At 39.1% G+C, this 15770-nt stretch overlaps 1 protein-coding gene across 1 annotated transcript in view; it reads right to left on the bottom strand.

Moving 5' to 3' along the window:
• Positions 1-15770, bottom strand: part of st6galnac3 (ST6 (alpha-N-acetyl-neuraminyl-2,3-beta-galactosyl-1,3)-N-acetylgalactosaminide alpha-2,6-sialyltransferase 3) — a 115655-nt gene that overhangs the window by 91475 nt on the left and 8410 nt on the right.

Here is a 15770-nt window from a genome sequence, read left to right as displayed (position 1 = left end):
CAGAAATTATGCATCATCTTCCATTTTCAAAGCACTATGTTAAAAATGACTCATTTAAACTGTGACAAACTGTTTCAGTCGAGACGGAAGAACAGGAAAGGTTTCTGATTCTCAAACTACATCCTCATGTTATATCGCTACATACTTAAGACGAACAAGTGCTTTCAAAACATTGATGTAAAGATGATTTCATTGATCTAAAAATGATTTATATATACAGCAAAAAAAAAAGTAGGCCCTCCGATTTCATGATCGTTAATACTTCCACGTCAGATGAGTCTTCTCTGCCTACCAGCAGGACGAATGATCCTTAAACTGAACAATCCAATTCACGGTCAAGTTAAAATATCAGCCCGCCTATTTGTTATAACTCACATTATAATGAACGTTTTCATTGAAGGTAAGGTTAGACAAGGTGAGTCGGCTGTCTGCAGGAATATTTATGTTGACATTCATGTCCTCATTCAGCTCTCCTTCTTCTCAAAGCTTTGAAGTTGACACACTTTAAACATAAATGAGACGAATGTCACAACCGTGAACGTTGTTGCTGTTATCACTGATGCTTATGGTTGAAGTTGCTTTCTAGCCATCTGCAGCTTAGAGATGTTCTCAACAGCTCTGCTGCTGATGTCTGGATTACAGGACAGGATGTTGCTCCACTTTTAGCCATCAGAGATGGTTAAAGTCGCTCCTCAGGCTGCTCTCACATCTGTGCCCACTGACTGTCATTAAGTCCCCACTCAAAGGACCAGCCTGAGACGGACACTAATGTTTTTGCCACAGTGTCAACAGTCAGGGGTGACGTGTCCTTTACATGGGTTGATTTGATACAATGTGTGATCTGGTTGTCACTGGCGTCTCTTTGTTGTTGAGAATGAATCCCCATTGTAATGGAGTTTTGACCAATCAGAATCAAGTATTCAACACAGCCTGGTAATAATTCACTCAACAACCGGCAATAATGAAGTGTGGTTCTCTTTTGAGTTTGATAGATTTTCTTCTTCACTGACTGATCCAGTGAAACTAAACTTCTGCAACACAGAGACTTAAAAGAGTCTCTTTACTTCACGTATAATAACTGTATGAAGAGACCTTTTAAACTTTCGGTCATTTATTAAAGTTTCCTTTAGGACCCAGAGCAGGCAGACTGCAAACCTGAAAACAGTGGACTCCCAAAGATCTTGTGTAAACTTCACACTCAAGAAGGGGGGAAGAGATAAAGAGAGAAAGGCACAAAAGGAAATCTGAGCACAGATTTGCTAAAAGTTTGAATACAATCCGGAGACGCAGCCTCATTGGACATCCTGCCGGTGCCCTGCACTTTCTCTAGAACTGTGGCGGGGCACTTTTTTTATCAGTCTGCCTTTTGCTGGAACACATTCACATGGGACAAGAAGTGCCATTCATCCCTGAAACTCTTAAGAACTGGGACACTCACTGCATTCCCTGAAGCTTTTACAACACCTCCCAACACACAAACCACTGTGTGTGCTTGCATTAATTAATTTGAAATCTGCCTTTTGTGTGTTTTTGTGTGCTTTCTGCTTGTGTGTGCTTGTCACAAAAACGTTCTATGCCGGCCTTGTTCTGCCATATTTAGTTAGGGGTAACAGCAGCATCGCCAACTCTCAATGGGACGGGATGGAAAGCTCATCCAGAACTGTTATGATGGAGGACAACAGCCGCAGCCTTTCCCTGCTCAGACACAGTTCTTCACGGATGAACTCACTCCAATTAAAACACAATCTGACAAAGAGAGGGAACGCTGCATGTCAGAGCTCTCTGCAGGCCTCTCTCACCCATTAGAAACATGAAGTAAGGAGCAGATAAATCGTCAAACAACGATTAGCGTCATAAAACATATTAGGGAAGGTTGGATAGTTAAGAGATGCATCCTCCTGCGCACTGTACCTGAACACATCATCAAACACACACTACGCTGTGTAGACTCAAAGCTTAAAGTGATATGGGCGATGGGAAATCAGCTGTTTTTCATGCAATAGTCTCTCACTGTAAATGCAAACAGTAAATCCTATCCTTGTGATTGGACATTCATCATAAAACACCATCACAGGCTTCTAAATATCATCCGACATGTGTCTTTTTGACTGTTTCCACACAGCCCGACATAAAGAAGCCGATTATCTGCTTTTACACGTATCAAAGCATAACTCAGGGTTCTCGACTCAAGGGGCTGGAACTCCTCCAAGGTGTTGAAAGATAAATCTGACACCACTGGTGGGCGTAGAAGAGAGGAATATTTTGAATTGGAATATAGAATTTCAGCTAAGATCCCCGCCTGAATTGCCTGACACTTTGAAGTCAAAATGTCACCAAATAAGACTTAATGACAGCTGAGGTGGAAAGGTTGGTGAAACCGATTACGTGAATCAATTATGACAGATGAAGCAGGTGAGGTACACGGGAGGGTCAGAAAATGTAGCAGGCAAGAGGAGAACGACTGTGAACTTCCAATAACTATCCATAAAAAACAAAGATGTCATATCTTTAGAATTTCCAATTTGCTATTACTCCATCATGTGACTGTCACTTTTTACTTACACTAACTCGTCTCATTTTTACTGGCAATCAGTTTATGCAGGTGAAGAAACTTTAACACTGACATAACAGCACTTTAATTTGCACATTATTAGAGATGCACTTCTTGAGTTGTTTCTTATTATATTTTATTTGTATTATTTCCCTTTAAGGTTCAGGGACTTTAGTTGACATTGTTCATGTCATTCAGGCCTTCATTACACTATATTTCATTGAGCGCAATTTCAATCATCCAACTATCAAAACAACTCTAAGGATGACCTTTCAAATAAAAAAGATTTTTTTTTGAAAAAATAATTCCTTCAAATTAAAAGTCTCTTTAACTGCTTTAGAATCACAAACTCAGTAAATAGTAATTTTACAAACTTACACAGCCCAACCAAGTGGCAACCTTCGGTCTAAAAATATGAGTCCAATGCGGAAGTGCTAAAAACTGCAGTTCATCGAGGATCCGCTTGAGGCTGGCTCCGGAAATGCCGGAAACCACATACACACCAATTCAAAAATGACTAAGACGGTCTTCCAATGAGAGACACACCTGACCTGATTGATAGGCGGGAACACTGTAACTGTTGGCGAGGAGGTTCAAAGCCCGCCTCTTTAAGTCACAATTGCTCGACAGCAGCAATATGGCTCCCTCCAATAATTGGCCTTAAAACAGCGCTTCAGAAACAGATGGGTGATGTCACGGATACTACGTCCATATTTTATACAGTCTATGAGCCAAACAAGAACTTTTTTGGGGGAAAACAATGAATACTGTTATTCGCAATTATTGAAATTAAATAAAATGCACACATCTTCAGAAAAAAGTAGTGAAATAAAACACATCATAATCTAACAGAAAGACATCTGAGGTACTTCAGGTAACGAGCCGCGATTATTGCAGTGGCGTCTCTAAAACATCTGCAAGATTAAATACTAGTTGTTCTCTGAAGTGATAAGTTTTTCATTTTTACCTCTACTCTCTTCGTAACTTTAATTTAAACTAAGATGTAGATGACATCTGGAGGAACCTGTGGAGTTTCAGTTGCTCTATCAGACATGAAAAATGTAACTTTCTTAACTTTGCACAGCACACAAAACTTAACTTAAGAGTCACGCTGTATGAGAGCGGACTCCTTACAATGATTCACCGGCTGCACAGAGGACTAAGATATTCCTCAGAAGTGGATCAATATTCTTTTTAATTATCAGAAATTTCTCTCAGTGACCTGTTGTTTGCATTTTGTTATTCATCGCCAGACGATTTAAGAACTGATCTCATATACAACGTTCTTCTACTAGTTAGCAAGCTAATTCAGAAGCTGCAATGGTCCCCTTGCTGTAGCAAGAAAATAAATACATCTTAAAAGATGCTTATTGGATAATGATTAGAAAAAGATCTGATGACGCAACTAGTCTGTGATGATTAAACACAGCTGTTAACTGATTGATGAAACTACCGTATAAGTGTTGCATCACATAGCACTTGTGGTGCAAACATGTGGTGGATATAATGAAGTCTTTTCTCTGTTTATCTTCATGTAATCAGGATGTTGTTGTAACCGTTGTGTATGTGATAGGTCTAGATAATGCTAAGTTCATGTGATTAAGGTACCGTCATCAACAGCTGTCTAATGTATTTAATCCCACCATCTATACCGCTGTCACAATCAGCAGGCAGCAGCACACGTGGATTAACATTGCAGTAATTGCCGCTGAGCAAGATGGCGCCACACAAATCAATCGGTCGAGGCAGATGGCTGTCGAACATGAATCTGGTCTTGCTTGAGGTTTCTGCCTGATAAAGGAAGTCTGTCCTTAGTTGGCACTGTAATTTGCTAAAAGATAGGACTGTATCTTATCCTGTCTTGATGTTTGGTCTTTGTTATTAATAACACAGAGTACGGTCTAGACCTGCTCTGTTTGTAAAACGTTGTGGAATAACATTTGTTGGGATTTGGCGCTATATAAAGAAAGATTAATTGATTGAAATCAATGCAAAGCAACAAATATACGTTTATGTGTTACTGTAACTGGTGGATACCAAATTATTTGCAGATCAGCTGATATCAGTCCACAGGACGTGTACGAGCTTAAACAAATATATCCCTTCATATTTTACTTTGCAGTTTCTTCTAGTTTGTATTTAGTTAATCTACATTTGGATGAAGACCAAGACAGTGATGATGAGGGAAGTGATTTATAAAAAAGGTGTGATGATGGCAGTTTGTGTGGTAGCACAACAAGTAAGACAAGAAAAGAAGGACCATGATAATAAGATAGAGGCTGGGGCTGCAGTTTTTGAACAACCGTAGTACAGTAGAGCAGGGATAAGCATATTTTTTCATGTATCCAAACATCAGTCCTCACTTTACCCATTCATACATCTTCTGCTGCTCACAAGATCCTTGGAGGGCTGTTTCTGTCTGGATGGATGGATGGATGGATGGATGGATGGATGGATGGATGGATGGATGGATGGATGGATGGTATTCTATGTCTTACTTACAGGAATCAGGGTTGAGTTTGATCAGAAACTGCTGCACACACCAGCATTAAGTAAAATAAATGAGTAGAGTAGTGGGCTGGTATGTAGAGCATACTACTTGATGATGACATGTTTGGCTTGTCAGCAGCACCATCAGCCTTGTGAAGCTATAAATATGGATTAGTCTCTCTAAAGCCTGTGTCATAATGATGTTCAGCTCCTTGCACCCTAAAGGAGCACAAACAAGAAGAATGGCGGTGTTTAATTTAAAGTCACAGCTCATTTACTTCAGTCCACTCCTAACTGAGATTCAATCCCTCTGTAATTTGTACCCTGTAATTATGTTTTCCTTCTTAATGCTTCTGAAATCGGTGAAATGATCTCCTGTCTCGGAAAACAAAAACAGCCTGAACGAGTTTGTAAAAGTGACAATTTATTAATAAAGACTTTGTTTTTTCATGTTGGTGTCGGAGGAATGACGGGAAGCAAAGCGCCTTCAAATAAATGAAGACTCTTTTGCATCATAAAATACAGATAAAATAATCAAGTGTGACAACAACAACAAAGAATATCTGAGGTCTGTCTTGAACTACAGCTGCAGCGTGAGAGAATAATCATTATAATGTATTTATCCTCAGCACTTACACATCAATGAGATTTAGTGTCACTGTGTTTGGGATTAGGGATCAGGCGATAATTCATTACTGGAGTTTACTGAGTCTAATCAAAATCATACTCTGGTTATATGACCTCATAATGCTTCTGTGTTATTCTTTCTAATGAAAATGCGTGTATTCTGTGGTATAAGACTTTTTTGGCTCCAGTATGATATATCAATATCTGTACTAGGGGTGACCCCAAATAGTCGAATATTCGACTATTCGTTCTAACAAGCCTTAGTCGACTGCCAATCTCATAGTCGAATATGTGCATATGAAACGTGGATCATTCCATTCAAACCATGGGGGTGCTCAATGTCTAATTTTACATTATTTTCCCGTTTCCCTTAAAAATAGTGTCTCATATAGCCTATTTTGATATGAATATAGACTTATTTAATGTAATTCTGAGAACAGCTCTTGAAGTGTTAAATCTCCTCAAAGTGGTAATTAAATCTCCCCTGGTAATTAAAGGTGGACCATTTAGCGGGACCTGTGGAGCAGCGATACCTCAGCTGGCCTTTAAATCTTTCTACGTTCATGGTAGCTCAAAATGTCAGGAAATAAAACTTCAGTTGATTCTAAAAATTAGTGATGAAGATGAGGAGCAGCTTCATGAAGAGGGCTGTGAGATCAAGGATTACCGGACCACACAAAAACTGTACGGGGCCAAAAGAACGAGGAGGGATACCCAAAACTGTCCGAAGCCACAAAAACAATCCACAGCATCCCATCCACCTCCACGCCATCAGAGACGATATTCTCAAAGACAGGATTTACAGTCAACAAAGCAAGGAGCGCACTTCTGCCCGTACACACGATGGTTTTCCTCACGTACAATTTGAAAAGACTCAAGCTGACAAAGACGTGATGAAAGACTGGTTTAAAAGGTTCTGTTAAGAGATTTAAAAACCCTTTAGCTGGTTCAGGTTTGATTTTGAACATTATACAAAAGTTTAGTCCTAAGTTGGACGAACTACCCTCTGCAGCGCTGCTCTCCTCTCCGCTGTGTGAACACTGTTTAAATATCTCCTGATTCCTTATTCTATAGTGGCGCGTTGTTCCATGTTTAACGGATGGTGGCCTTATTTGAGTTTCTCTCCATCACCACGTTGTTTTTACAATATAGATTTAAAAAATCTGAGTTTTATGCTTATAATATTCTGTTGTCCCATTTACTTTAAGCTACGAGTCTCTTAATTGTAAATGGTTATGCGTAATATTGTCATGCGGTCACCATCATGCAGACTTTGGGTCAATAAGAAAAAACAACAAACATTCGACTATTCGTCGATTATGGGCAAAATCTGATGAATCAGATTCGACTAAGCAAATCTTTAGTCGGGCTCACCCCTAATCTGTACTAGTGGTCGACAGGACATTGCGTTTTCAGGGCCGATACTGATATACCCCTTTCCACCAAGGCAGTTTCTGAGCCGGTTCGGAGCCAGTGCTCAATTGAGAACCATTTTTTTGTGTTTCCACTGCAAGAGAACCAACCCCCGGCCAGGAAAACAGGTTCCAGAGCAGCACCAACTCTTTGCTGGTCTAGAACCACGAACCGCTTACTTCAGAGGTGAGGAGTGAGGGCCGAGGGGCGATGGGTGAAGTCGCTGTCCATGAAAAGCACAACGAGTAGCACAGAAGTGTTGGTAAAGTTGGATAAGTTCTCTTCGGGACCTCATGTGATTCCGAAAAGCAGGGAGCAACACCAACAAGCATGCTACGTTGTCTGCCATTGTTGTTATTGTGAGATAAAGTTCACGCTAGCGCTGCTGGGAAAAGTGGTCACATAAAAGTGATGTCATGACGTGGCTCTTCCAAGGGCTCAAGCAGGTTCATCCAGCTCCGAACCAGCGCGAGCACCAGCCCGGAGCTAGAACATGGTTTGCATCGGTTGAGAAGGGGTGATAGACTATTCTTAGATCATGAGACTGATAACAGACATTTGATACTGCTACAGTAAAAATGAAAAACTTTCAACATTTAGAATGTGGAATATTATAAACTCCAACACAAGATGTTGCTTAAATACTTTTAGCAACAGTTTAATCAAAACTGAAACTTTCAACGTCACATACAGGAGTTAAGAAGTAACCTGTTATACTTACAGTACATTTACATCACACAGTCCTGTGGCGTCCAGCCTGTCAGATAGTGTTGTGGGCAGGACATTAGGTGAGAAAGGGGTGAGTGAAGACGGACCCAGAGGGAAAGACACACTGGTAGCAGAGCCAAAGTAGCACTCTTTTTGATTTACTTATTGGATCTGTCAAATAAAATGCTGATACAGAAAAAGCCAATGATTGCAAATAATGCCCCCCATAATCAGCTATGGCTTAAAATCAGTCCATCCCTAATCTGCACCCACACAATACTCAAGTTTCAGTACCATTCATACTCTACCATTCATAAAGTTCATATTTTAAGAATAATTTCAGCGCTAATCTAAATTCACTCAAAGTTTCAGTCTATGTGGGGCGCCGTTGGCCTAGCGGTCTAAGCGCTCACCCCACATACAGAGGCCATAGTCCTCATCACAGACATCACCTGCTTTCTGGGTTTGACTCCCCGCCTTTACCATTCACTGCATGTCTTCCCCCACACATTTCTTGTCTCTCTCCAGCTTTCCTATACAATAACGGCAAAAATGCCCCAAAACATAACTTAAAGAAAGTCTCAGTCAATGTAGGCAAAGATGCTAAACACTTCCCACATCCAGTTTCTCATTGGTGAGATGTTTTGCTACCTTTCTTCGTTTCAGGTGTCAAAGTGAACATCTTTGTGTTCTGACATGTGGGGCAAACAGAAAAGGAAATGATGATGTAAGCTTATGTTTGCACGTGATGACCTTTGTTACATTGTTTTCTGTTTTATAATCAAAATAACTGACCAGTTGCTTGAGAGAGTACTGCACTAAGAACATGTGAAGTTGCTTCTCCAAATTAGTTGGATGTTTTTTTCAACACTGCACAACAAAAAGTAGAGAACACTCAAAATTCAACTAAAAAAGTGGGTCAGCAGATGTACCAGCATTTTGCCTCTCTAAAACCCAACCTAAGTCGGAAAGATTATCAAATGAATCAGGAAACATATGACCCAACGGGAAATAAAAAAAGAGAGTGAATCCAAATGTGTTCAGTACATGCTTTTAAAACTCTGTGCTGATAACAGGAAAGGATTGGAGTTTTAAACTTAACAATAAATCCCCTGAGTTTTTCCAATGACATACTTTGCAACTGATGCAAAGAGTGACGTAAAGACTGAGACTGCTCGTTGAACAGAAACAAGATGTTAAGAAATATTTTCCATGCAAACCATTTTGCTTTTGTTTTCATTGATTCGCAGAATGTGTTTAAATGCCCGGGCGTCACGTGTGATATTTGCATGGAAGTGATGTACCAGTGGCATGATTGAACAAGAAAGTACTGTATGTGCATGTCAGGACTGACAAGCATCTCTTCTCACAAACACACTGGAGTCTACTGGAGCTGATTTGATAGTCAAATTAGTCTATAGACATCCAGCATTTTCTCCATCCTTTCTTTGACTCATCTGTCTCCAGAATCAATAGTTTGCAGCTGTTTTTAGTCTTGTACACTTGTAAATCAAATGTCTACTGTTTGCTGGAATAAAAAAAGAGCAACAAGTGATTAGCATTGAAGTATTGATCATTGATGGATTGTTCAAGTCCCTTTTAAGCATGAAAATAAAAGTCTTCTAGGTTACAGCCTTTCAAATGCAGACACTTTTTTTGGGGGGAGGGGGGGGGTTGACATTATCTTGTACAAAAACAGAAATTTGAAAATATTACATTTGACCCCTAGAAACTGTGATAGATATGTTTCACTGTGTTGTGATACTCCACATCATGAAACAATAACTAAATACGCAAATGGAGCTGATGACTGTCTTCAACAAATCCTCTGAAGTGTGAGGATGATTATTGTTTCTATTTATTTGTGTTTGTTTGTTTGTTAATGTTTATATGATTGAGAATAATTGGAGATTTTAGACAGTTAGTTGAAAAAATAGCAAGCTTTTCTAAAACACTTTCCTGAACTTTGTAAAGCAGTAATTGACATTGTTGTATTTGGCTTTATTCATGCATTTAGTTACTAAAACTGTGATATCAAGAAAACAACAAACACTTCGCAAACTTTTTTAGCATCAAGAATGAATTTCAGTAATTTTGCATATTAAGCTTCTTAACATTTTATAAAGAGAAAATGGGTGCAAAATTATGCTTTTTAGTTTGAAACAAAGATTAGTTTAACTCTTAATGGGTAGTGTAGTGTTCTAAGTAACTAATGTCTTCAACTCTGACAGGCTTTTGTACATTGATGCATAACTTAAGAGGGAACTTAAGATTATAGATGGTGAGTGTTCGGACCACAAGGAGAAGTTTTTGTATTTTTAATCTGTGCTGTAAAACTGTGGAACAGACTCAATATGGAGCTACAGCAATGTCAGAACACAATCCAGTTCAGTAAGAGGTATAAATAAGTAATTTTCATGAGGTACAAGAGGGAAGTGTTGATAATCATGAGGGGTTTGCTTTTGATTGTAGGTGTTAGTATGAAGATTTGTTTTGTGGGAATGCACTCATATAATGCCAGAAAATAGTGAATAAAGGGGTAGGATTAGATAAGTTTTAACTTCTTCCTATTCCTTTTCGCACATGTAAAGTAAAATGTTTCAGTGCTTGCTAATGGAACTGATTGATTTGTGTTTTTTGTATAACTATTTCTTCTTTTTTACTTGTATGTTGTTTTTTTTTCTATTTTACATGTTCGAAAGAAAGACATCAAATCAAATGCATCTTTGATTTATAACTGCAGTGCAAAGGATGAAACAAAGAGCAAGGAGAAAGAGCAACTTCAGGTCATATAAATGCTTGAAACTCCTGACATTCTGTCAACACCTGAACATGTCATGAGGGATGATGTGAGCACAGCTGGCTGGCCTGCATCTGCCTGCTAGTGTCCACGGGCTAAAAAAAACACACAAACATGATCTGAATACCAACAAACACGAGGGCCTGGCTTCTTCCTTCATGTACACGAACGAAAAACACAAATTCAGACTCCCCAAAAGGAACCCCAGGGAAAGAAAAGAGGCGAGCAGACAGACACAAGAGGAGGGATAATTACCTCCACGGAGCATCAACACAAGCACAGCTCCACCGGCTCACATTTCACCTCACATCTGGTTATATGCACAAGCACGTACAGCCGAGCACGTCAGGAGCTCCGAATGTGTTTTTGCCTCATTTCCCCCCATTTCAGACTAATATCTGTGAGAGAAACCCCCTCTTACCTTCCACATCCAGGCCATTCTTATTTCTACGCAGACAATGGTGGACCGCTTGTTTTCGTCAGCCCCAAAACGCTGCTCTCCGAGTCCTCTTCCACACGCTTCTGTTCACCTATGCATCACAACAGGAGACGCGGATACAGTGCAATTAAATGCAGAGGTCGGCTCCATAAATATTGGAGTGTACCGTTATTCGGCTCCTCTCTTGGTGTTTTTTTCCTCCCATGGAGCTGCTGGGACCTGGAGCGACGCTGCGCTGCTACTGGCCGGCGCAGACGCACAGCCCCGCCTACGCATGCGACACGTGACCACAGCTGATTTCCTGACTCCTGCCTTCATGCCATGCTGAAGAGAAGCTACAGCCTTAATCAGTGGAAGACCTTAATCTTTCTTTTCCACAAAATCATCTGAACATGTGTGAAAAACAGGAGACAAACAACACGTAGAGGTTTTATGTTTCAATGTATATTTGATTCACTTTCCTTGTCAGTAAAATCAGTGAACTACAAGTTATCATGAAAACAATAAATCTTCACTTAGACTCATAAATTGTTATAAAATCGAGAAATTAATCTTCTTAAATTGCCTTTCATTGATTCTGAATCAAAATGGTACTTGTTCTTTAGGAACAACATGTGACTTTCTTGTAGAAAACAAGATACATTTTTCAGATGTCCTGGTGAACAAGATCAGTATACTGTGCTTTAAAGTAATGTTAAGTTTAACTCAAAAGTAAAAAAAAGATACTTTATGTAAAATATTCATTAATTGCATACGCCAGTTTTGAAAGGATATCATTGATGATAAAGGATCAAATTCATTTGTAAGATACTTACTCACAAAAAAGATATACTCTGAAAGACAAATGTTAAAAAAGTGAATTTCTGGGGCGCTGGTGGCCTAGCGGTCATATAGAGGCTATAGTCTTCGTTGCATAGGTTGCCGGTTCGACTCCAGACCGCTACGATGTACTGCATGTCTTCCCCCCTCTCTACTCCCCACATTTCCTGTCTCTCTTCAGCTGTCCAGTCATTAGAGGCAAAAATGCCCAAAAACATAACTTCGAAAAAAAGTGAATTTATGGAAACAAGATAGTTCAATAGTAGCTTTTCTGCAAGGCAAAACAAGATGTAAACTTGAGGGAATTATTTATTTAGCAAAGCAAAGATCTATATGTTATGAAAAATATATAACAGACACAAGATGTGCTACTATAATAAGATAAGTTAATACTTTATTGATCCACAGGGAGGAACTTGGTTGTTGCAGCAACGCAGACATAAGCAAAAATCGAGAATAAGTTTAAATAAGTATAAATAAAAATAAGAATACAAATGTAAGGTACGTACAAATGTTAAACATAGTGTAAATAGTTGTAATTAAAGGCAGTAGGCAAATATTACTCTATAGTGATAGGTTGACATGGTGAGATTATGGTTTGATTATGACAGATTGTAAGCAATATAAATAAATAAATATATATATATGGGTATATAATATGACTGTATGAAGAATAGTAAAAACTAAAAAGTACTTTATAATAGTACCATGATCAGTTGTTCTAAACAATAATAATATAATATAATATAATATAATATAATATAATATAATATAATAAAATATAACATAACATAACATAACATAACATAACATAACATAATATAATATAATATTATATTATATAATATTATATAACATAATATTATATAATATAATTCTATAAATTGCTTCTGTGTTTGAAGGGTGCCAGCAGGATTTAAAAAAGGAGCCTATCTTAGAATATTTACTCTATCTGCTTTGGTGGGAGACAGTTTGAAAGATACCATCTCAGGTCTATCATATGTTTGCCACTGGATGAATTCACCTGAATACTCAAAGAGTACTCGAGAACCAAACTGAGGTCTTGGATTCTGACGGAATAACTTGCAGAGAATATTTTATAACCATTACTTGCATTCAAGGTTCAAATTCAGCAACTTTTCTTACTCAAATCATGAAAAAATCTCAGAGTGTTTTTAGGAAGTAGCAGTGAAATAACATGACTGTGTTCATGCTTCTGATATCTGGGTATCTAATTCATGGTTAAAAGAGGGCTATAGTGGTTTCAGCATGACCTCAATAAGAGGTTGGGTCAAGTTGTTGCCTGCCACACAGCGAGAAAAACACATTCACACTACTGGCAATTTAAAGTATCCAAGCCACTCTTTTTACATTTAGCAGGAGGAAACCAGAGCACTCAGAGGACACAGGAGCCTGCACAGTGAGAAGACACCAAAACCACACAGGAAGGACTCAGCTGGCAGGATCAGCTGTTTTTGCAGGACCAATTCTCTCTGCAGGAGAAGAGGTGAGTCGTTCATGTAGCCTTAAGTGATTGGCTATCATTGTCCCGGGGTCATTTGTTAAACTGCACAGGAAGTGAGGGGAGGAGGTAGACGTGTAAAAAGCTGAGAGAATGTATCTATTGTTGTAAAAGAAGGGCTTTGATTTGAAGAGGGTGCTTTTAAGGACACTTGTTGTGTCAGAGCTCTTAAAATTATGACATGTAAATAAAACACAAGTCATAAAATCTACTAACTTGGTGTACTGTGATTTTGTCTTGCTAAAGCAATGATTCTAGCAAAAGTCGCAACAAAAAACATGTCAGGTAATAGTCTGGATTAAAAGGCTCCAAAGGTTTGCAAAGTTTGGGCATTAAATGTTGAATAAAACTCGTCTGAATGTGACTTTTTCAACTCTGAGCTTGTGTCTGAGGTTCCTCGCAAAACTTAAGCCACAGTTGTTTCAGTGTGACCTGATCTCATATGGTATGAGTTAACTGTAAGAGACAATCTCAGTGTGAGATTCTTATTCTTCCTCTTCTCTGACTTATTTCAGTATTGCTTCATTCTGGTGACATGAGTTTCATAATCATGCATGGTGTGTTCTTTACAGCACTGTGATTCAACAGAGAAGAAATTGTAAATATTGCATAATCGCTGAGCCAAAAACACTGCCAGAGTCATTTCAAGTTAAGATACATGTAAAAAATCATGCATTTATTCAGCATTTAAAATGTTACCAACCATTTTTAAGAGGAAATTCAACATTTTTCCAATCGATGAAATTAAATTAAATCATTACACTTTGATTTTACCGAGGTTAGTACACAGTCATAGCCATAAATACAATGGTACTAATAATTAGCATAATAATTTATTTCGGTGTTTCGGTTTTCGGCCTTGGTTTCCTGATTTTCCGTTTCGGCAAAGAAGTTTCATTACGGTGCATCCCTAATGTTAACCTCTGAAAGAAGCTTTCTTCTGGATTCTCAGTTATGATCATAGATTGTATAAAATATGGAGTAGTCTCAGTGACGTCACCCATTGGTTTCTGATGAGGGGTTTTGAAGCCCAGGAAAGGTGGTCGCCATATTGAAAATGCTGACTCAACCTAACAGTCAGTAAACCTAGCGAGAGGCATTAGCCAGGCTATTTGGACGCCTCGCTAACAGCTACGATGTGTCTTAATCTAGCAAAACTTGTAGCATTAATATTTTTAGTACACACGCCATAGACTGTATAAAATATGGACGTAGTATCCGTGACGTCACCCATCTGTTCCTGAGAGCTGTTTTGAAGCAAATCGACGGCAGCAGCCATATTGGTAATGCGGAACTCAACCAGGCAGAGTGTGACGTAGTGTGAGCCTCTTAGCCAATGGCTGTGTGTTCCCGACCGGGAGTCACATCAGTCATGTCCTTATTTGGGCAAAACTCGTAATCTTAATATCTTCTGAACCGTCACGTTAGAAAAAAATTCACCCCCCGTACAGTGTGTGCCATTAGAGAGATTAGCTTCATAGAGCCAAGCCGTTTTTTGAACCAGGCTGTAAACATGTTTATTAATGCTGCAAAGATCGCCTTTTTCCCATTCATGTCTATGTGGTTTCCGGTGTTTCTGCAGCCAGCCTCAAGCGGATTTTCGATGTATGGCAGTTTATATCACTTCCGCATTGGCTTCATCGTTTGAGACCGGAGTTTGCCGCTTGACACACGCACACAATGTGAACTAAAAAAGAAATGGGCTGTATGGATCCATATATAGCAATGCTTTGTTGTACTAGGAAGGATGTTCAAACGTCTACTGTAAACAAGGATTTTTAGCATGAGTGTTAATGGGGTCTCCCAGCCAAGCAGACACTCAAGAAACTGCAGTTTTTAGCTCATCCACAGTGGCTTTATTTTCCAACAACGCTTATATATAACAAGTAAAAACCAAGCGGATACCTCCGGCCGCAAGAATTGAAGCCAATGCGGAAGTGTTAAAAAAAACTGCAGCTCATTCGAGTGACCCCTTGAGGCTGGCTTCAGAAGTACTGGAAACCACATACACACCAATTCAAAAAAGCTGATCTTTACAGCAGAAACAAACATGTTTACAGCCTGGTACAAAAGACGAGTGTAGTCTAGATAGCTCATTTCTCCATCGGCACACACTGTACGGGGGTGAATTTTTTCATAACGCAGCAGTTCAGAAGATATTAAGATTACGAGTTTTCTGTTACGAGAGGCACAGCTGACTTGATTGACAGGTGGGAACACTGTAGCTGTTGACTGGGAGGCTCAAAGCCCGCCTTGTTTAAATTCACCAAGGCACCAAGGACAGGAACTGGAGGTCTGATCACAGATATCAATACAGCCTTCTTTGATGAGATTTACCTTGAATGTTGGCTGCTTCAATATTCAGTCTTTCTGTATGTTGAAAAGGAACTGTAGAAATGAT

The sequence above is a fragment of the Notolabrus celidotus genome, chromosome 15 (genome assembly GCF_009762535.1).
Source record: "Notolabrus celidotus isolate fNotCel1 chromosome 15, fNotCel1.pri, whole genome shotgun sequence".
In the NCBI taxonomy this organism is placed as follows: Eukaryota; Metazoa; Chordata; class Actinopteri; order Labriformes; family Labridae; genus Notolabrus; species Notolabrus celidotus.
Note: the sequence above shows the minus strand (reverse complement) of the source record. Positions and strands in the feature narration are given on the sequence as shown.